The sequence below is a fragment of the Ictidomys tridecemlineatus genome, chromosome 7, assembly GCF_052094955.1.
Source record: "Ictidomys tridecemlineatus isolate mIctTri1 chromosome 7, mIctTri1.hap1, whole genome shotgun sequence".
Lineage (NCBI taxonomy): Eukaryota > Metazoa > Chordata > Mammalia > Rodentia > Sciuridae > Ictidomys > Ictidomys tridecemlineatus.
In genome coordinates, this window is record NC_135483.1 from 49,209,709 (window position 1) to 49,232,290 (window position 22,582).

The following is a 22,582-nucleotide window of genomic DNA, read 5'->3' on the forward strand; positions in this document are numbered from 1 at the left end:
TTGAGTTTCTTCTCCCTATCTTCCACATTATCCACTGCTTCTCCAATACTTAATGTTTATTTGTTCTATTTTTATTATCTTGGGTCTTTCTGTGCTTTTATTCAGTATGCTCAATTAAATTTTTTAATTTGAATTTATTCTGTTTTAGGGTCCTGGTAATCTCATCTTCATTTCTAAGATGATTATTTTTAATTTCTCTTTCTCTCCTAAAGTTTATCAATTATCTTTTACCTTTTCATTTTGAAATATTTTATGTATTTATTTTTACATTATATTATATTAGTACCTGAACTGCAGATTTTATTGAATTTTCCCAGTATTTCCACTAATATCTTTTTGTGTTTTCTATTTCAGTATTCACCCCAGGATGATTCCTTTAATCTCTACCAGTTGTTTAGTCTTTCCTTATTTTTGATGACCTTAACATTTTGAAGCCTATCAGGTATTTTATAAAACTGTCTATCAATTTGGTTTTGCCTGATATTTTCTCATGATTAGGCTAGTGTTATGGATGTTTTTAGCATAATATCAGAGAGCTGCAGTACTTTTTCATCATTACATTAAAGGTTATATAATATCTGCATGGCTTATTACTGCTCACATTAACCAGGATAACTTGGTTGAGGGCTCATCTTTCTGTTTATCTAATGCAAAGCTGCATTACTAATTTGAGAGGATTTTTTTCTGCATACTTGCATATATTTTTAAATTATATTTAATCACATTAGGACATGTGTAACAATTTTGTTTTATATTTAGTTTGGGGAAAAAAGTTTTGTCATGCGAAACTGACTTGGACTTTTCGAGTTTCTTCCCTGCTTCATCCATTTGTAAGCCTTATATATATTTTTCTTTATTTAAAATATATTTTCCTGCACTTTTGAAAGATAACAATTTTGAGGTCACTTAACTGCAATTCTTGGTTGAAAGCTTTTCTCTTTTGTTGCGATTGTCAGTATCATTGTTACTTAGTTGTGATATGCATTAGAGGACCCTAAAGTTCTTTTTTTTTTTTAATCTCTTTGAACACTTTGCTACACAATCTCATCAGAAGCTTTCCCCATGTTGTCCACACTTAAATGGTTTTCTCCCAGCACTATTACCTGGGATTTTAACCTTCTCTTTACTGAAGAGAATGCCATCCTAGCCAATTCCCAGGTTCTTTGAAATGGGATGGGTCTGCTGGTTTGTGGTTTACTTAGCTACTCACAGATAATTAGAAATCTATTATATTCTGTGTCTCATTATTGTTCAAAATTGTGGGTTATACTGTATCCTCTCCTTGTTATTCAGCATGTTTTTATTATAGAATGTGTGGCAATTTCAGATTTAGGAACACATCTATAATCCTAGTGGCATGGGAGGCTGAGGCAGAAGGATCCTGAGTTCAAAACCAGCCTTAGCCAAAGTGAGGCACTAAGCAACCCACTGAGACCCTGTCTCTAAAAAACATACAAAATAGGGCTGAGGTTGGTGCTCGGTGGTTCAGTGCCCCTGAGATCAATCTCTGGTACAAAAATAAAATAAAGTAAAAAAATATTAATGATATGTTCTGAATTTTCAAGTCAGTAAAGATAAAAGACAATGGTGTAACAAACTTCAAGGAAGTATATAAAAGCAAAAAAGATGACATTTCCAACTGATTTAATTCTGAATTTTTGTTAATATTCAGATATAAAACATTAGTAATTGGGTTGATTGCTCTCACTTTACTAATAAGGATACTTTCCTGAGTTTCTTGCCAAAATTTAAAAGACAGTAACTAATACTGCCAATAACATTTGCATAGCAGCCTCACACTTTGTTAGGTTACCACATCATCAGGTATTACTGATGTGATGTTATAAGATTTTTGGCTTTATCTCTTCCACTCCACATCATTCTTCAAGTTTGCTTATTCTGAGAGATTCTTAATTATTCACAGATATTATTGAAAGAAAGTTAACATCATTTTTATTTTTCTTTACAATTGCATAATTAATAGTGATTAAAAGTTTTCAGAGAAAGATGTTTTAGCTCTAATACATAGGATCAGAGTATTTGAAAACCTGATTTAGACAACATAGAATGAATTATTTTGACAGAATTTATTGTTTATGTTAATTATGAAAGGTCATCTATGCTAACTATGAAAATAACTCTTTAACGTTGTTAGAGTGTAAAAAAAAATAGGTAGATTAGAAACTGGAAATATAAGAATTGACAATTATGAAAGCTTTTACAGGCTATATTACAATCATGGACATTTTCATGAGAGCAATGCAGAATTATAAGCAATATAAAGTAAATCATATTCAGATTAACCACTTTTCCTAAATTGTGTAAAATAAATGGGAATTAGGATGTTGTTGAGAGCAAAATCTGTACAGGAATCTAGGAGATATGATCGTGTCATAAATTGTATAAGAAAATAATATATAAATACCTTTGAATTAAGGTTTTAGAAAAACATAAACATAGAAGCTAACTTTCAGGGACTGAATACTATGATCAATTTATTTTTTAAGGTCAGTAACTTTAGCAAATTATACAGGCAAAGGGAGAACTTACGAAATTTATACCGTGAGTCACATTCATGCATGTTTCTCAGATTGAATTGTGCCAACAATAAAACCCATACATTGGGGAATTTTATGGTAGGTCTATTATACATATTGTACAAAAGTTATTTTACAGTAATCAAAATCTTACTTATATAAATGGATTGACTTAGTTATTGTTTTATACTTGATGAAATAATCAGCCAAATCAAGAGTAACATAATTAGGAGGCTCATTTGAATAACTCCATATAAAAAGTGCTAAAGGGATTTGAAACCATTATTACCATTTATGTACCTCTAAGGAATGAATAAATGATTCAAATAAATAATATTGAGGCAAAATAAATGCATTTTTGTATAGACAAGAAGTATCTTTAACTGCACAAAACATATATACATATTAATTTAGAGATTCATTAGTTTTTCTTTCTTGTGACATTTTCTCTATTTTTCATCTTATTTTAAACATCTCAAAAATTATTTTGTCCTGTAATTCATATCCAAGTGTATATGATTCACTGGCTTTGTGAAAACTGTTTCCTTTCTTACCTCTAACCTCCATCTCTATTCCCTTGATAAGTTAGCTTTCACAAGCTTCCTACAGCAGGACCTTGTGTCCCCCAGAGCTTAGGAAGCAATACAAAATAAATGGAGGGTTGGTATAAAAGAGCACCTGTGCCATAAAGAGATAAAAGAAAATAGTTTAAATCAATAAAACCCAGAAAACCTTGGCCATTTTGCTTGTTTACATCTTAAGAGCAAACTATATATTTGCTAATTTGACAAATAATAGTCCTCATAGAGAATATTCTATTATTTATTTTATGCTTTGATACATATTTCTGAAAGAGAATTTGGCAGGAAAGCAACAATATAGATTTTATAGGTCAGAGAATCTTTCATCTTACAACCTTTGTTCTTTGTTAGGAATATGGCAAATAAAACCTAACAACAAGATTAAATTATATCATCTGAGTATTTTCAATTGCAAACTTAGAATAGGACTTAACATATATTTTTACATTTTTTCTAGTTTACATTCTTTTTGTGGATGAATTCTCATTGCAGAAGTCAATAAAAAGCCATAGCACTATACTGGACTTCATTGACATCTAGGATATTTTGAATCCAATAAGAGTCTTATTGAGTGAGTTACATGTACTATAGACTGGACCTCCTAGTAATGAACCAGGGCATGATGGATGCTTCTCCTTTAGAATGGCAGCTTTGGGTTTGGGTGTCATATGATTATGGTCATTTATCCTTGGGTAGGTGATGTGATTTAATACTCAAGTTAGTCTGAAAGACACACTGTGGCATTTGTATGCTGAACATTGCTTCTTTTAACCTAGGTGTTAAGTACATATTCTCTTTCCATGTACTCCATTAATTATAAAAAAAAGAGAGAGATGGATTACACCATTGTAATTTAAATGTGGTTTTCTTTAAAAGAGTAAAAAAGGAATATATTATTTGACAGGCTTATTTTCAGTCCAGTGACCTTACCTGATTTCAAGCCCAGCAAAGTGTCCATGTGCTATCTCACAGGGGCTGTCAAATAGGCAAGAGACTGTCATTGCTCTTATGTGAACTTCTTAAATGTCATTTGTTTAAGCGATGGTGTTATGCAGTGGTGTTCTATGATGTGATTCACCTGACAATGTGTTCCTAAATATGTGACACTAGAGAGCTGCCTTTGGCTTCTGTGCTCAGAGTATTAGTTAATATATGTCCCAATAAAGCCAGGTACCAGCATTAGGAGTTTCCTCAGCACTGCAGACTATGTAGTCAATAAGCCACAGGATACAACAGGAAACTTATTTACTGTTACAATGTCAAATTAAGCAGCTTAAGAGCAAAGATTTAAGAAATGCTAGGCCATGTCTCATTAGACATTAATGTAATTATTTCTGAACCAAAAAAACAACTTTCTGAATATACATGTCTTCATAAAAGAACTGATCACATATTTTCCTTTTGTTCATTTATGAATTACATGTGAAAATTTCATTGTTTAAATTTTTTATAAAACCCCAATAAGAAAAAAGTTTTAAAATAAGGCTTCTATAATTTTATTAAACTCTATGTTAAATTCATTAAAATCAATTTAATTTTTTAAATTATTATTCTTTTTCTGGCACATCTCAGACATGTGGAAGCCAAACAGACTATATTTTCCCTGGCTTGATATATGTATTTGTGTATATATATGTGTGCGTGTGTGAATGTGTGTAGTAAGCCTTTTTAAGTCTTGTGTATGCTTTGCAAGACCCAGTTAGGCTAAAGAACAAATCAGAATTGGAGACATCAAAAAATTCAAAGGAGTAGAATTTAAGGGCAAACTTGATTTGACTTGGCAAACAAAATCATATATTAAAGGATGTAAAGCATCATATATAATACAAGAATAAAATGTTATAAAATGTCCTGCATTAAGGAATTTTAAAATGAAAGAAAAGCTCCATGAAATTGAAATTGACTGCAAAAACATAAAAAGAACTATAACTATAAAAGAGACACAAATTAAATCTATAATTAAATGTGCTTATCTATGCTGGTTGCTCACTTAAATAAGGAACATTCCATTTGATTATCATGATAAAAGAGATAGAATGACCTTAAAACTGACCCTTATATGAAAACATAGCAAACTTTCTAGCCAATTTAATGATCTTTAAATGAAGCCAAAAAATTATAATCTCTCATTAGATGTCATTTATTGATTTTCTTGCTATCATGATGACAAAAACACAGATGAAAGAGGTTAAAAGACCAAAGTTATTTCTTAAGGAAAATGAACACTTTAGAAGCATCATTACTATAAGATCCTGAAGAATAAAAATGATATCGAGCTAGTCAATTAATGTTGGCATTTATTTTCTCCCATAAAATGAAGAGTGTGAATAAGTTGATCTGTCCATTGCTTGCTCTTAATCAAGCCTAGGGAAATCTCTTATCTTCCTATTTCTAATATCTTTCTCTATTTATTCCACTCCCAATTTGGCAAGTTTGATTAGCAAATTCTATTCAAAACTCAAGCAACATTCTCATATGTCTGCTTTGGAAATTATAGTGATATATTAAGAAAAATGATTTTCTTAACTATGTCTGTTAAAGTTCATGTTTCACAAGCAAATTATGAAACCCTTTGCTAAGACGATAACTATTTTTATAACAACATAAAGTTTCTAGCACTGACCACTAGATATAAATTTGTCCTATTCAGTTTGTTATGCAGAAAAATAGTTTGTTATAAGGTTCTGAAGTGCTTATAAAATTTATAAGGCAGTATGTGCTCCATAGATAAAGTATGATTGCTTGACTAAACATCACTAATTAAAACAGCAGCAAGTAACCAAAGGGCATATATCTGAGAATATCTATTATAATGTTAAGGTTTTGAGGCACTAAACATGATGGTTTTTAAGAATTTTAACTTTGGATCAAGACACATATTGGTTTTTGTTTTTTTGGTGGGGGAAAAGGGTACTGGGGATTGAACTCAGGGTCATTCAACCACTGAGCCACTTCCTCAGCCCTATTTTATATTTTATTTGGAGACAGGGTCTCACTGAGTTGTTTAGCGCCTCATTTTTGCTGAGGCTGGCTTTGAACTCGCTATCATCCTGCCTCGGCTTTCTGAGCCTCTGGGATTACAGACATGCACCAGTAGGCCCAGCTAATACTGTTGGTTTTAAAGGATAACAACTGGTTAGCTTTGTGACCTTTGGTTATTTACTTAATCTTTCTAAACTCACTATATAAACGAGGAAACTGATGCTATCTGTTTAATTGGAATATCTTAGTACTAAAATGTCAATGTATATAAAGTGCATCATATAGTGCTTCTTAGATGGAAGATATTCAATAGATATTAATTGTTACAGTTGTAAACTGTTGTTAATACATCTGAAATTTAGACTTTTTAAAAATATAAGACTAAGAGAAGGGAGTTTACAGCCCTTGCTTTTCAGTAGGTGGAGTACACTTAGAATCATCAAAAACATTTATGCACAAAGTGAGTCTATAAGTTGGGTGAAATAACTTTAACTGGCGAACTATTTAATTGGAGATTCATTTTCATGCATATGAATAGCCCATTGTTCCAGCATTATTTTTAAAACTACTTCTCCACTCATATTTTTTTGCAAACTATTCAAAAATTAACTGAGCAGAAACACTTCTGGGAAATTGTTCCTACATAAAAACAACACAATTCTTCTAAAATTTTTCAAAATCAGTTTCTTAAGAGCTCTAGAAACTAATCAGCCTTGCCACAATCCAAAGATTTATTAAGAAAATAGCTGAATTTCTGTAAGAACACTGAGATTTGTGGGGTTAACTTGTGTAGTTTAACATCCCAATCCTCATCTTGAAAAATTACAGCTCTGCCACTTTGGTCCAAAGAATTTTTGTCTAATCAGTGCTTAGTGCTAACTGCAGAGACCAAAGTGATTGGTGAAAAATAACGCAAGCTCTCCTCATGTTTATTCTAGTCAAATCCTCTAAAAATAAAGAGCAAGAGTAAACACAAGCAAATGCAAACCATAAGGAGGGGGAGATTTAATTGTTTGGGTTGTCATCTTATATTACTCAATATGTCTAGATTTTCAACAATAAAAGAGCAAGAGATACTTAAAGCAATAAAAAAATTTGGCCCATATACAGGTAAAGCAGAAATCAATAGAAACTGTTCTTGAGAAGTTCAGATGTTAGACTGACTAGAAAAAGACTTAACTCATCTGTCACACAGTGAAATAATTAAGAGGTCTGTGTCTCAATGATGAAAGAAACGTTTGACAATAAGGTTGTCTTATCAGATAGAAAATATGCATACATAGACTAATGAAACCACTGAGCAAAAAGCTAACAATATCAAAAAGAAGAAAAATTCAGAGAAAAGGATAATTCAATAATATTAGTTGAGGTCTTTAGTGACCTATTTTAAATCAACTAGCAGGAGATCAAAACAGAAATTGAAGATTTGAAAAACAGCAGAATCTGACTAGACCCAAAATATATTTATATCTCAACATAAAACAACTGAAAAAAGCAGAAGTAGTAGTACCTATAATTCCAGAAATGCCAGAGGCTCAGGCAGGAGCAGCACATATTCCAGGCCATTCTGGGCATATGAGCAAGACTCTGTCACAAAATAAAAGTTTAAAAAGGGCTGGGGATGTAGCTCAGAACACACCTGCATTCAATTGCCAGAAGAGGAAAAAAAAACCCAGGTGAATAAATATTCTCCAAGATAAAGCATTTATTATATTATAAAACAAGTCTCAATTAATTTAAAAGGGTTTAAAATGTAAAAACTCTGCTCACCATTCACAATGATACTGTATAATAAAAATGAATTTGGGAAACTCAAATATCTGGATGTTTAAAAATATACATAAAAATTGTTGTTCAAAATGAAATCAAAGAAAAGTAGAAAATACTTTGAGATTAATGAAAATAGAAGTATAACATACAAAATAAAGGAAAAGAGGGTACAACAAAGAATAGTCCTTCAGCGGAAGCTTATGACTAGGTAACTCTCTGTTAAAATGGCAAGAGTATTTCAAATCTATAACTCTCTTCTGGCAAAATAATGTGCATATGTGTACTAAGTTTTGCACATGAGGGAGTTATGCTTCTCAAGGGCCAGAATAAATGTATAGTTCTTCAATAATATTTACATATACTAGCTCATTAGAGGTCATTACACACATCTGCTTCTGTCATCTTTTCCTGAATTTGTGAATCTCAATTCAAGTTATAGAAGTAAGAATTAATGAACATAATTTAGTGTACATATTCAGAGGCCATATATAGTACAGGTCTCAAAGAAATGACTATTCAATAAATAATTAATAAACAAGTTGACAACCACTTTTTAGATTTTACGTATAAATGCCAGCTTCTGATTCCTAAAGCTAGTGATCACAAGCATTGATTTTTTTAAATATGTTAATAAGAATATTAAAATGAGCACTTGTAAAACTAATCTTCATAATTATAAAATCTACTGTTATCACTTCATTAAAGTCTATTTGTATAGGTATGGAAATATCTCCTTACACATCTATTAAAATTCAATCGATGAAGTATAATTTAAATGTGTTGAAAGAAACAGGGACATTTCTCACATGAAGATCTTATTAGGGTGAAATTGCATTCGGCTGCTTCTCTGTAATATGGTACATCAATATCTTAAGCAAAGTAGAATTTTACATTTAACGTCTTTGCTAGGTAATGAAATGGAATATAGAAATATTTCTACATGTTTTGAATCTTTTTTTCTTTTAGTACAAAGTTGTGGTGATACATGAACAAATTACTGCAGCTATATTCCAGCACATAATAAATGAAATCATATAAAGATAGATAAAAATACCTCTTGATAGCTTCCTCTGTTAGCATGTTAATAGATTATTGATGGTGGAACTCTAAAAGAAGCTTAAGACCAAGTAAGAAACCAAAAGAGACAACATAAATGGAAAGCAAAGCTGTCCCAATTTATTTCCCACAAATTGGTGAACATGTGAAAATATGTCAAAGTAAGTTTATACCAATAAACTCCTCTTCCCAAATTAAAAAAGTTGATATCTATAAAAAATAGATACTATTTTTACATACATTATTTATAATAACTTAGAATATATATGACAACAGAATGCTAATCAGATCCAATACTTCCCTAATAATCAAATTTTATTACATTAAATTTAGTGCTCGAAATTTGGATAAGATTTTAGATGATTAAAATAAACAGAGGCAAATGGAGTCCTTTTGATGAAAATGATATATAGAAAGTATACTAAAAATGGGACACTATTTTCTATGAAGTAGTCAATAAGCTGTAAAAATGATCAATTTAAGATATTGAACTGATACATAGTAAATTCACAAAAATGTTTTAAATTCCCTCCTCATATGTATTTTAATAATAGGATTTGGGGTTATATTTCATTTCTTCACAATTATTACAGAAAATAAACTTGGTTAAAAAAATTCCAACCTAGATTATATGTTATAAGTGGATAAATCATTAAGTCCTGAGGAAATAGCAACCAAATTCAGAATACAATGATATTGAACTTTTATTATTGTGAATATATAAAGGGGAAAAGCTCATATATATGTGAAAAGAAATTTATTTCTGAAACTAGAAACAAAAATACTCTTTAAATTATGTTTAAAATCCTAAAAATTTGCTGACAAGACTAGTATGTGGAAATTACTTGTATCTGATTATTGGATCTTCTAAGGAGGGCAGAACTTGCAAGTAGTATTCTACTATCCATAGAAGAATAACACACGAGAATATTCATGGTTTTTGTTTGTTTTTTTCAAAAGAGTATGGAAAGTGTCCAATAAATTATTTTCCTTTGAGACATTTGTATTTAAAATTAAGGGAGGTGATTGAATTATCTGGATAAAGGATACACATATAAAAATACAATGGAAAAATATGTGGAAACATTTATACTGAGAAATGCAGTTTTAAAAAGATTTATTTCCCAAAAAGTTTAAAGAATAGATACTTCGGGTTTCTTCTAAACATATTCAAAATCAGATAAACAAAATTTGATTGAAATGATGCTTATTTATTTGAAGGTACCACTCGTGTCAAATTCTAGGTATTTCTAACCATTAGATGGGGATGCTAGTAGATGTATCAGTTACTGATCATCATCTATTTTTTAGACAGCACTTTGTGCAGGAGCACTGGCACTTGTTGAGGGACTTAGTCTTAAAATGTAGAAATACTTTGTAATTGATATAACCGAGAAATTTCAGATTGAAGGAATCATCTTTAAATTCTTCAGTTTCAACCATTATTGTTGGATGCTCAGTGAAGATCAGAACAGTGAGTGTTCTTTGGGAGAATATGTTTTCTTTGTTGTATGTGATCTTTTGAAACAACATGGTAGTAGATTATTTTTTCTTACAAAAAATGCAAGTGTCTCTTATCACAAATGTGATTAAAAGTTTAAAAAAATACATATAGTTCAGGAACCATGCAACAAATCTCAGCAGCAAGAACTTCCTTTCTAATTTATAGTATTTATGGGTCAATGATTGATTTTTTTATTGTATTATTCAAACTGAACAGGTTATTTTATTTTATTTAACAAGCCAGTAAAAATCAACAGACATTCCAATGAGTAAGCATTTAACAAATAGACATCTCTTTCTCTTTTTTTAATTGACACATAAAATTGTGCATATTTATCAAATACAGTGTGATAATTGAAAACATGTATACAATGTATAGTGATCAAATCAGGGTAATTACCATTTGTATCTTCTTAAATATAATTTCTGTATATTGGAAGGATTCAACTACCTTCTAGGTCTTTATATAATGTATAACAAGTTGTTGAAAACTGTAATCATTCTGTATAAGACTAGTAGTCATACTGTAGAAGACTAGAACTCATGCCTCCTGGCTAACCCAGTTTTTATACCTTCCATTTCTGATCCCTTTCCTTTTGATCCTCTGGTGATTGCTATTCTAATTTCTTTTCTAAAACACAAAATTTTAGCTTCCATATATAAGTTAAAAATTGTAAGGTTTGTTGTTCTGTGTCTGGCTTATTTTCCATATTACCCCACAAATGACAGAATTTTGTTATTTTTGATGGCTCCATAGTATTGAATTGTGTATATATGCTGAATTTTTATTTCCTATTTACCCACTGATGGATGCCATGCTTTGCCTATTGTGCAGACATCTCTTTGGTATATCAATTTTATTTTCTTTACACATATATCTAGGAGTGGAATTGCTAGATGTGGTTGTCCTATTTTTAATTTTTGAAGGACCTTCCATACTGTTTTCCATAATGGCTATACTAATTTACATTGACACCAATTATGTAAAACAATCCCCCCTTCTCTGGATTTTTGCAAGCAATATGATCTTTTTGCTGTCAGATAATACCATTCTATCTATAATGAGACAATATTCCATTGGGGCATTAGTCTGAATTTCTCTGATGAGTAGTGATATTGAGAATATTTTTAGCCTTTTTATGTCTTCTTTTGAGAAATATATATTCACAGATTATTTACACATCCTTATTTTTTTTAAGAGAGAGTGAGAGAGGAGAGAGAGAGAGAGAGAGAGAGAGAGAGAGAGAGAGAGAGAGAGAGAATTTTAATATTTATTTTTCAGTTCTTGGCAGACACAACATCTTTGTTGGTATGTGGTGCTGAGGATCGAACCCGGGTCGCACGAATACGAGGCAAGCGCGCTACCGCTTGAGCCACATCCCCAGCCCTACACACCCTTATTCAGATTATTTTTCTGTTTTTTTTTTTTTTTGAGTTTTATAATTTCCAAATTTTAAACTCCTGTTGGGTAAATAGTTAGCAAATACTTTCTCCTATTCTGTAGGTTGCCTTTTCACTGTTGATTATTCTCTTATGTACAGAAGGTTCTCAGTTTAATTTAATCCCATTTGCTTATTTTTACCTTTTTTGTCTTTAAGGTCTTATCCAAAAAAAAAAAAAAAAGTCACTGCTTATTCTGATGTACTGAGCTGTTTTTCCTATGTTCTCCTCTAGTAGTTTCATGGTTACAAATCTTGCATTTAAGACTTCAGTCTTAAATTATATGACCCTTTATTATGTTGATGTGTATTCCTTCTATACCTAATTATATCAGTTTTATAACTGATACCACAAAATACAAAGGATCATTTAAGATCATTATGAACAATTATACACAACACCACACCGGAAAACCTACAAGAAGTAGAAATATTTCTAGGCTCATATAACCTACCAAAATTAAACTATGATGACATAAAGAACCTGAACTAAATAATAAGGAGTAATGAGATTTAATTGGCAATAATATATCTCCAAATAAATAAGAGCCAGGGACAAGATGGCTTTAGTGCTGAATTTTACCAAGCCATTAAAAAAAAAAAAAAAAAAAAAAACAATGGAAATTCTCCAACTATACCAAAATTTTGAAAGGGCAGGAACTCTTGCAAACTCATTCTATGAGGCCAGCGCTACCCTAATACCAAAACCAGACAAAAAAACAGAAGAGAAAAATTGGTAAGAAGAAAAAATATTGTTAAAGTGTCCAGACTACCCAAAGTAATTTACACATTCAATGCTATTTTCATCCAAATACCAGGTGCAATCTCATAGAACTGGAAAAAATACTGCACAGCTCTGTTTGCATAAAGTCCTCATGCCTGTAACTTTCCACTGCTGTCCCAGACCCTGCAACTGGCACTCTTGTGACTTGATACACCTTGTGGGTATAGTAACAGGCATGGCAAAGACTACTTCAACACTAGAAAATTGAGGGCAGCAGAGCTGAATATTTCCCCATGACCACTAGAGTGCAGTGAGCTGGTACTGCCCCTCCTGTCCTGAGTGTACCTATTGTGATCAGTGAGTGCCTTCCCGTTTTTATGAAGCACAGTGTTGGGGATGTTTTATCTGGTTAGGGTTAACATAAGAGAAGCAGATAACATCCATTACCCTCAATTTTACAGTGAGAATTATTTTTGAAGACATACATCTCATATATCTCTAGTTAAGTAAATGGCAGAAGTGAAAGTACAAAAAGGAAATCAACCCAAACCATCTGTTTCTTTTTTTTTTATTGCAAGTATTAAAAGTAATACTTTGTTATGAAAGAAAATTCAGGTGAAATGTAAAACAGTCGGCATAGCAGGACAAAAGGTGAAAACAATGGGGATGTGCAATTAGTCATTCTACATATCCTACCCTCTACCTTTAAAAAAAAAAAAAACTGTTAAATTACTACCTGAGCATATTTGTCAGTGAATTTTCTAAAGATTTAACCTCCAGCAATGAAGATTGAAAGATAACTCTAGTAGCTAATGAATTCTCACAAAAGCCAACAAAGTATCGTTTTAACATATGGTTGAATTTGTATCTCATAAATCCTGTACTAAATTATAGCTATTATTTCCCTTAAACCTCATCCAAAAATACAATTAAACTTCCTTGCTTCTTTTATAGGAGTACAAAATGTGCATTATTTTTCTCTACATTTTGCAGAGGAGTACAGGTCAACAGGAAAAGAAAAAAAAAACAACACGTATTCAAAGATTTTTGAATAAATTAAATTTTGTCTGTATAAGCTGACTGGAATTGATGAAATTTCACAGTACAGAAATTTAAATCTCTACATAATTATGCAAATTCGGTGTTATGTTCAGGTATTTTATCTTTTCAGAATTTTTTGAGGACTTTGTTTATTGGTAAAAGACAAACAATGAATAATGAGGAGTATTGTCGTCTCTGTCAAAGTACATGTTTTAAGAGGAATAACCAGTTAAATATGATCAATTCAGCACTGGGAACAGCTGCAATATGCCTTTATAGAACACCATAAATTCAAATTAATTAATCCAAAATGAATTACAAATTATTTTTGTAAATTACACATTGATCCTTACGGGTTATTTAAACAGCTGAACTTGATGTCATTTGCCCCATCTGCTACAACAGATGCTTTATTCCAACATGAATATTAAATGGATTTTGAAAGTAGTTTCTATAATTGTAAGAAACATTTACAAAATGGAGAAAAGATGATAGTCTTTCCGATGACTGGGAGTAATTTCTTAAATATTTTATGGTGAACTGTACTATGAGTATAAAGCCTAACACAAATTTGAGTTTCACTTCAGAACACAAGGATGCATAATAAAGAAACTTTCAGCATCACTCTTTTTCCATAGGTCAGTCAAGCATGTCAGCATAGTCATGCTTGTAATATTCCAACTGAGTTTACCATCTTCTTTTTAAAGGATGCATTTTAAGGCTATCTATATATGACCACTCCATTTACAGAAAATGCAAAAGGGGAAGAAAACTGTGGACTTGTAGTATACAGTCAGTAATAACTTTTTATTAGCTTGAAATGGGCTGTTGTAAGTACAAAACGGTCAGTGTAAGCCTTTGGTAGCCACAAAACAAAAATCAGGGATAGAAGCACAAAACAAATAAAGGAAGGATTCAAAGCCCATCACTACATAGAACTTATCAAACCACAATGGAAACAGCAAGAGAGGGAAATCTAAGGAACCCCAAAGCAGCCAAGCAACCAACCAACCAATAAGCAAAAAAAAAAAAAAAATTAACAAAGCATGTTGCTTTTGTCCTTATCTGTCAATTACTTCTTTGAATGTAAATAGATTAAATTTTCCAGGAAAAAAAAGTGACAGAATCCTGAATGCTAAAAAACAAAACAAAACAAAAACACAGAAAAAATTAGATAACTAAAAAAAAAAAAAAATTGGCCAGTATAAAAACTGCCAATAAGAGATTCACTTCACTTTCAAGGACACAGTTTGAAAATGAATGAAAGTAAAGTATATTTTATGCAAATGGAAACAAACAAACAAACAAACAACCAAAAAAACAGTTGATATCATGAGACTTACCTATACAAGAATCAGATAAAATAGACTTTAAGTAAAAAGCTGTAAAAAGAGACCAAGGACATTTTATAATGATAAAAGTGTCATTTCATTAAGAGGAAATGAAACATGTAACTATATATACACCCAACCTTGGAACACCTAAATATATCAAACAATTATCAAAGAATCTAAGGAGGATACAATAATAGTAGAGAATCTCAATACTCTATTTCCCAAACTGGACAGAGAGTTTAGTTTAGATTGGACATTAATAACAGTGGACTTGAAAATACTTTACACACAGTGAAACTAACAGACATCTAGAGAATATTTCAGTTAACAATATCAAAACAAACATTTTTATTTAATCTATGCAATCTTCTTCAACATAGATCTCATGTTAACACACAAAATCAGTCTTAGCAAGTTAGTAAATTTAAGAAGAATAAAATCATATGAAGTATCTTTTCTGATGAGGATATGAAACTAGATTAAATGATTAGGGGAATTTTGGAAAAATGAACAATACATGAAAATTAAAAATGATCCTGAAAAATCAATGTACCAATGAAGAAATTAAGATGGAAATTTAAAAAAAAAAATAGTCTTGGGACAAAATAAAAAAGGAAATATAACATGTCAAAACTTATGGTATAGCAAAACATTTCTAGAGGACATTTTATAGAAATAAGTGCATACCTCAATAAAGAACAAATATCTCCAATAAAACAACTTAAATTCTCTCATCAATAAACTAGAGCCAGGGTTCTGATGCATGTCTATAATCCAAAGTGACTTGAGAGGCTGAGACAAGAGGATAGGCTGGGGATATGGCTCAGTGGTTGAGTGCCCTTGAATTCAATCCCTGGTATCAAAACTAAATATAAAAAAATAAATAAACTAGAAAAAGAATGAAGGCCTAAGTTAGCACTTAGAAATAACAAAGATGAGAGCAAAAACAAAAGAAATAAATATTAGCAAAAACAGAAAAGATCAACCAAACTTTGATGGTTTTGGAAAAGATAAACAAAATTGACAAACTTTTAGCTAGACTAAGAAAAAACACCAGAAGACCGAAAATAAAATAAAATCAGAAATGAAAGAGAAGATATTATAACTGGTACCACAGAAATGCAGAGGATCATAACAATTATATGTCAGCAAATTAGATAACCTAAAAGAAACAGACAAAGTTCTAGAGCTATGAAATCTAAACGATCCAATAATTAAGAAATAGGAAAACTGAACCTATTAATGAGTCAAGACTAAACCATTAAGTCTCCCATCAAAGTAAAACAGATTGGCTTCATTGTTTAATTCTATCAAACACTTAAAGGACTAATACCATTCCTTTTCAAATTCTTCCAATAAATGAAAGAAGGGACTATTTCCAAAGCCTTTTTAGTCAGCACATAATTACCCTAATATGAAAACCTGACAAGTTCACTACAAGAAAAGAAATCATGGCAGAGACCATGTGCACACCTGTGATCCTAGTAAATACATTAAATTAAATTCACAGGAGGCTGAGGCAGAAAGATCACAAATTGGAAGTCAGTCCTGACACCATAGCAAGACATTGTTTAGAGGACTATGAATGTAATCCAGTAGTAGAGCAATTGTCCAACATGCACAAGGCCTTGGGTTCAACCCATAGTATCACAAAAGAGAAGGAAGAGAAGAGAAGGAGAGAAAGATTGTAAGTCAACATGCTTAATGAAGACAGATGCGATAAAATAGGAAAAAAAATAAAATTAAACTTTAAATACAAAACAATTAAAATAAAAAACAAAACAAACATAAAGGAAAAACCAGCAAATTCATCACTTAAAAGGATTCTCCACAACGATCAAGTGGGATTTATCTATGAATATAAGGTTATTTCAACATATAGAAAACAATCCATATGATAAACCACATTAACAGAATAAAAAAAAAAGACATGTGAGCATCTTTCTAGATGCAGAGAAGGCACTCAGCAAAATCGAGTACTTCCATGAGAAAAAGTCTCTTGAAATTATGTACAGAAGAAATGACTTTATTTTATTGAATATTTCTCAATAAAATTAAGTCCATATATGAGACTTTCAAATGCAATATTATATTCAATGCTAAAAAATTAAAACATTTTCCTTTAAGACAAGGAACAAGACAAAGATGTTCACTCTCACCACTTCTACTCAACATAGTACTGTAAGTCCTAGTCAGAGCAATTACACAAGGAAAATAAATAAAAGACATCCAAATAGGAAAGGGAGAAGTGAAATTGCTACTGTTTGCTAATAGTATGATCTTATACATAAAAAAATCTAAAATTTCCACCCCAAACCTATGAAAACTTATAGTAAATACAGCAAAGTTGCAGGAAAAAAAAACCACACAAAATTAGTGGAATTTCTATACAATATGAATGAACTATTTGAAAAGAAATGGAACATTTTTATTTACAATAACTATAAAAATACTAAATAATAAATTTTACCAAGGATTTCAGTGACCTATACACTGAAAATTCCTATGAAAGAAATTAAAGGTATAAATACATAGAAAGATCCATATTAAATAATTTGAAGAATTAGTATTGTTATAATGGCCATAGTACCCAAATCAATCTACAGATTCGATGCAATTACTATCAAAATTCCAATGTTATTTTTCAATGAAAGAGAAAAAAATATAAAATTCATATATGACCACAAAATAATACCACAAATAGGCAAGAAAACAATGATGAAAATAACAAAACAACAAGTATAATAATACATTACATCAAATAAAAAGTGATAGTAAGTAAAATATCATGGTACTGCATAAAAACAGATACACTAATCAATACAACAAGATAGACAGTCCAGAAAACAACTCCCACATCTATGGTCAATTATTTTTTACAAATTGCCAGGAATATGCAATAGGAAAAAGATAATCTCTTCAACAAATGGTATAGGGAAAATTGGATATTCACAGCCAGAAGAATGAAATTAGATCCTTATTTCATGCATATTAAAAACAATCAACTCAAAATGGGTTGAAGACTTAAATGTTAAGATCACAGACTATGGGTATTCTAGTAGAAAAGATTTCCTTGTAAGGGAAATCTTAAAATATGTTATTCTTTTGAATGATTTTTTATTTGAGCCTAAAAAACACAGGCTACAAAACCAAGAAGATAAATTAGATTAGATCAAACTAAATAGCATCTCCACAGCAAAGAAAACAAATAACAGTGTGAAGAGACATCCTAAAGATTGGGAGAAAATATTTTCAAATTGTACACATGATATGAGGTTAGTATCCAAAATATTGAAGGAACTTCCATAGCAAGTAAACAAAAACTTAATTTAAAAATCATGAGGGTCCTAAATAAACATTTCTCAAGGCAATGGGGAGATGATGACCAAAAATCTTAGTGAAACAGTAAAAAGAAGGTTTCTTTCTTTTTTTGAGATCTGTTACATAACTTGGTAAATATAGTTAAAAATGTCTGTTTCAAATTGCTAAGAATAAGTTTCAAACTGTTCTTAACATAAAAATGTATTTGAGGTGATAGATACATTATTAATTTGCTCTAATTGTTCCACATTGTGTTCCTGAATTGTAGCATCATGCTTTATTATGTAAATACATATGATTAGGAAATGTCAACTTACAATAAAACTTTATTTTTTAAAATGCCTAAGGTATTTTAGAATATTTTCAATTCAGACTCTGAAACTTTTTGAAGGAGGAATTCAGACTTAAAGCCAGAATTGAAACAAATCTGACTAAAGTTCAATAAGCCTTATAAATGTCTCTAATAAAGATTAGAGGAACATATCTCCTAATACGAGTAATCTGACCACAAAAGCTACTTGTCATTTTGAAGGGTAAATATTATTTAATTTTTAATGTTCTTTACACAAAATGTCCAACCCACAACAACAACAAAAAAATATGTGTGGGAAAAGCATACACATGGTGAAAAAACCTAACAGGAAATAGGAACATAATAACTATGTTAATCTAGTGAAAGAATGACAGAATGCATGAAGAGATATGAATTTCAGCAGATAGAAATGAACTCTGAAATAGATATTGAAATAAAAAGTAAAAAGAATAGTAAAACAATAATGTATAAGAAAAAATATTTTAGGGGATTTAAATAACTTAATGATGACTAGAATGTTCTAATTATCTGGGCAGTGCATTACTAATAGGTAGACATTCATAAAAATCTAAGGAAGAGAGACAGCTAAAAAACAACTGCACAAATATATAGTCAAGTAAATATTTCAACCAGAACAATAATTTAATTAATATTCTTAAAAATAATTTAATTAATAAAAAAATGGAAAATCTTTTTAACAAATTTCTATTAAATTATCTGGATAGCTCCAAACATTTCATTAGTGTAGCTTTCAACGTCTGCATATATAAATATTACTTTGAGGTGGACCTAAACATGAAATCTAGAACCATGAATGTTCTAGAAAGAAACACAAAAGTATCTTCACATCCTTGGAATGGGTAAGTTTTCTTAAACAGTTCATATAAAGCACTTATCATAAAAGAAAACAAATGAAAAATTAAAACTTATCCCAACTAAACATTCTCCTATTCACAATATACTTTTAAAAATAAATAGAAAAGTTATAGATTGGTAAATACACACAATACATACTCCCATTCAGAATATATAAGGCCTCCCTCAACAATTAAAAGAAAAGTAATCAGTTTAAATACAAGTAAAAGAAAACAGCAAAAGAAGAAAATGCATGGATGTCTAATAAGCATGTGAAATTGTCTGCCGTCATTTTAAAACAATCAACTATTCCTTGCTCCCTTTAGACTGCTCTCACATGCACACATGTGCACAAACACAATGTCAAATAGTACAGAACTGGAGCAACTAGAACTTTCACACATTGCTAGAGGGTATATAATAAAATATTGTTATCATGGTGGCAGTTCTCTATAAAGCTCAACATACTTAACTCTATGACCCAGTAATTTTGCTCCTGAGCACTTAACTAAGCATAATAAATTGTTTTTCCACTGGAGTGTTCATAGGAGTCACACTCAAAGAAGGAAAAAAATCTAAAAGTACATCAACAGGAGAATAGATATTCTAAAAATTAGACCATATGCATTTAAGAAAATGTAGCTCAGCAATAAAAGAAAGCAAACTAAAAATGCATATGACCACATGGCTTATCTCAAAAACCTTACTTAATGATCTTGCCACACATATGTGCCGTACGTGTCATTGAAGGAAATACTTATGATCTTCATTTTGCACACATTGCGTCAAATTTCCAGTTCTTCTATAATTTACACAAAACTAATTTTTCTCCATTCTACAAAAGTTTCTTTTCTTGGGGGATCTAAACCTTAAAATTTCTCTTACATTTTCAGCAGTTTCTCAACAGACATTTAATTCTTGCTCTACATATTTGTTCTCAGGTTTATCTTTATAACTACTTTTGTTTGAGTGCAAAATGCATTGTCCTATGAACTAGCAAAAAGGATGTGGCAGGATCTACAGATTAATTTTCTATTACATAGATTAATTTTCTATTAATCTACGTAAAAACCACATCAAAAAGAAATATATTACATAAAAGAAAATTTAAAAATTAAAATAAAAAAATAAGAGGAAGTAATTTTCCAGTAAGGGCTGCTTTCTTTAATGTAGATTGAAGGTTGATTGTTTTCCATACTAATAAATTTTAAGTGGGCTTGAGGGCTTCTACATGAGATTGCATTTTCCAAACCTTGTTGCAGTTTGAGTGTCCAATTACCTGACCATTTTTAATGAAATATGAGGGGAATTGATGGGCATCATACAATACAAGATCCATTAGAGGACAAGAGAGACGGAGTCTTTATCATTCTCCTGCATACAAGCTGGAATCCGGATGTGAGTGACCTCTCTGTACCATGGAGTTTCTTGTCCCTCAGCATTGCATTTATCAACGCTCACTCCTTTTAAAATGGTATTCTCTGGCTCAACCCTAGAAGATGGGAGGGTGAGTTCTAAAACCATAAAAGTCCCAGTTTGATTAAACCTATTTTTGATTGAACTTATGTACAGTATGTTATTGTAGAATTAGGAAACTGTAGCTTCTAATCTCAACCCATCCCAAAACAGATTCACTACCATTTAAATGTCTTTAAACCTACATTTTGTAATCAGTAAAATTAAAATAATCATGTAATATTTTAAAGGTAGTTTCAAAAGGTAGTTACTCAAGAGTTTAGGTTTCTACTATTCTTTTCTCTCTGAATTTCATACATCTCATTCTATTTATATTGCTCATACTCCTCTGAAGATAACATAATGCCTATATCTAAGTCTCCAGAAAACAGAAGTTACTCTCAAATAGCTGTGTGCTGAGTAAAACAATATGCAATAATCCAAGTTTCTTTATGTGTTCCTTTACTGCTCTGTTGTCTTGTAGGCCTAGAGTATTTGTTAAACTAGTAACTGTTTGAAAGAAATAAGCAGAACAATTAGAGGCTGAAACCTTACAAATTAAGCCAATCGAACATTCTGCTGCTCATCTGACTCTGCTTCATCTGTTTCATGATTACAAATTTTAAGATGGCCTCTTTTAGCAATCATTCCATTAGATACTCACTAGTCCTTGTTTTAACATTACCTTTGCATGAATACAACCCAGTAAAAGCCTCCAATCACTCATTTTCAAAATAGACCTTCTAATGTATAGATGATAGGGCCAAAAAGAGCAGCAAATTGTGAACATTATTCAGCTCTAAAATTATAAACAAAAACAAGACGAAGACAGCTTTTATAGTGATGTACTTGAATATAAAATTCATGCTGAATTATTTTTTTCAGAACAAAAAACATTGTATACTTTCCTTCATGCCACTAAACCATGTAAAAATATGAACTATTTTGGATATTCTCTCAGAGTATTTTAGCTGCGTGTTTTCAATATGTAAACAATTTTCTCTGAGACTCGGACTTGAGGGAACAAACACAAAATTCACCCAAAATAGCTTCATGTGACTCAGTTCTTCTTTGGAAAAGAAATTCAATTGACTTCTTGGCTATTATCAAGATGAATGCTTCCGCTTTGTGCTTCTTTCCCCAGTTTAGATTTTGGTAAGTGTAAGGCCATTCATTTCTCCTGTATTTAACTCTAGTAAGTTAAAGGCTGTGCTATTCAGATTAAAGATACATATTACCTGTAAACTGAAATGTCATGCAGCAATTAAAGTGAAAAGAAACCTTTCATGTATTGGCAATCTATTTCTATTACTGCTTTAGCTATCTGGTTTTTCTAAGCAACTGCAAAGAGCAAGATAGAGCTGTTATGCAAAAAGAATATTAATGCTGTACACCAAGTCTTCTTAAATATATTTTCAAGTATATCCAAATTCATTAATAAGCTATTTATAAATTCCTTTTTATAACACACATTAAGAATGTGACCTTTTCTGCATTAAGCCTAAATCCTTTATCATTTTTAGCAAATAATGAAAAGAGAAGTGACTAAATATTCAAATAAGACTTTGCTCAACATTTAAAGAGATTTATAAAAACAAAGTTTAAAAATAAACCTGGTGCAGTGGTGTATACCTGTAATCTCAGTGCCTGGGGAGGCTGAGGTAGGAGAAT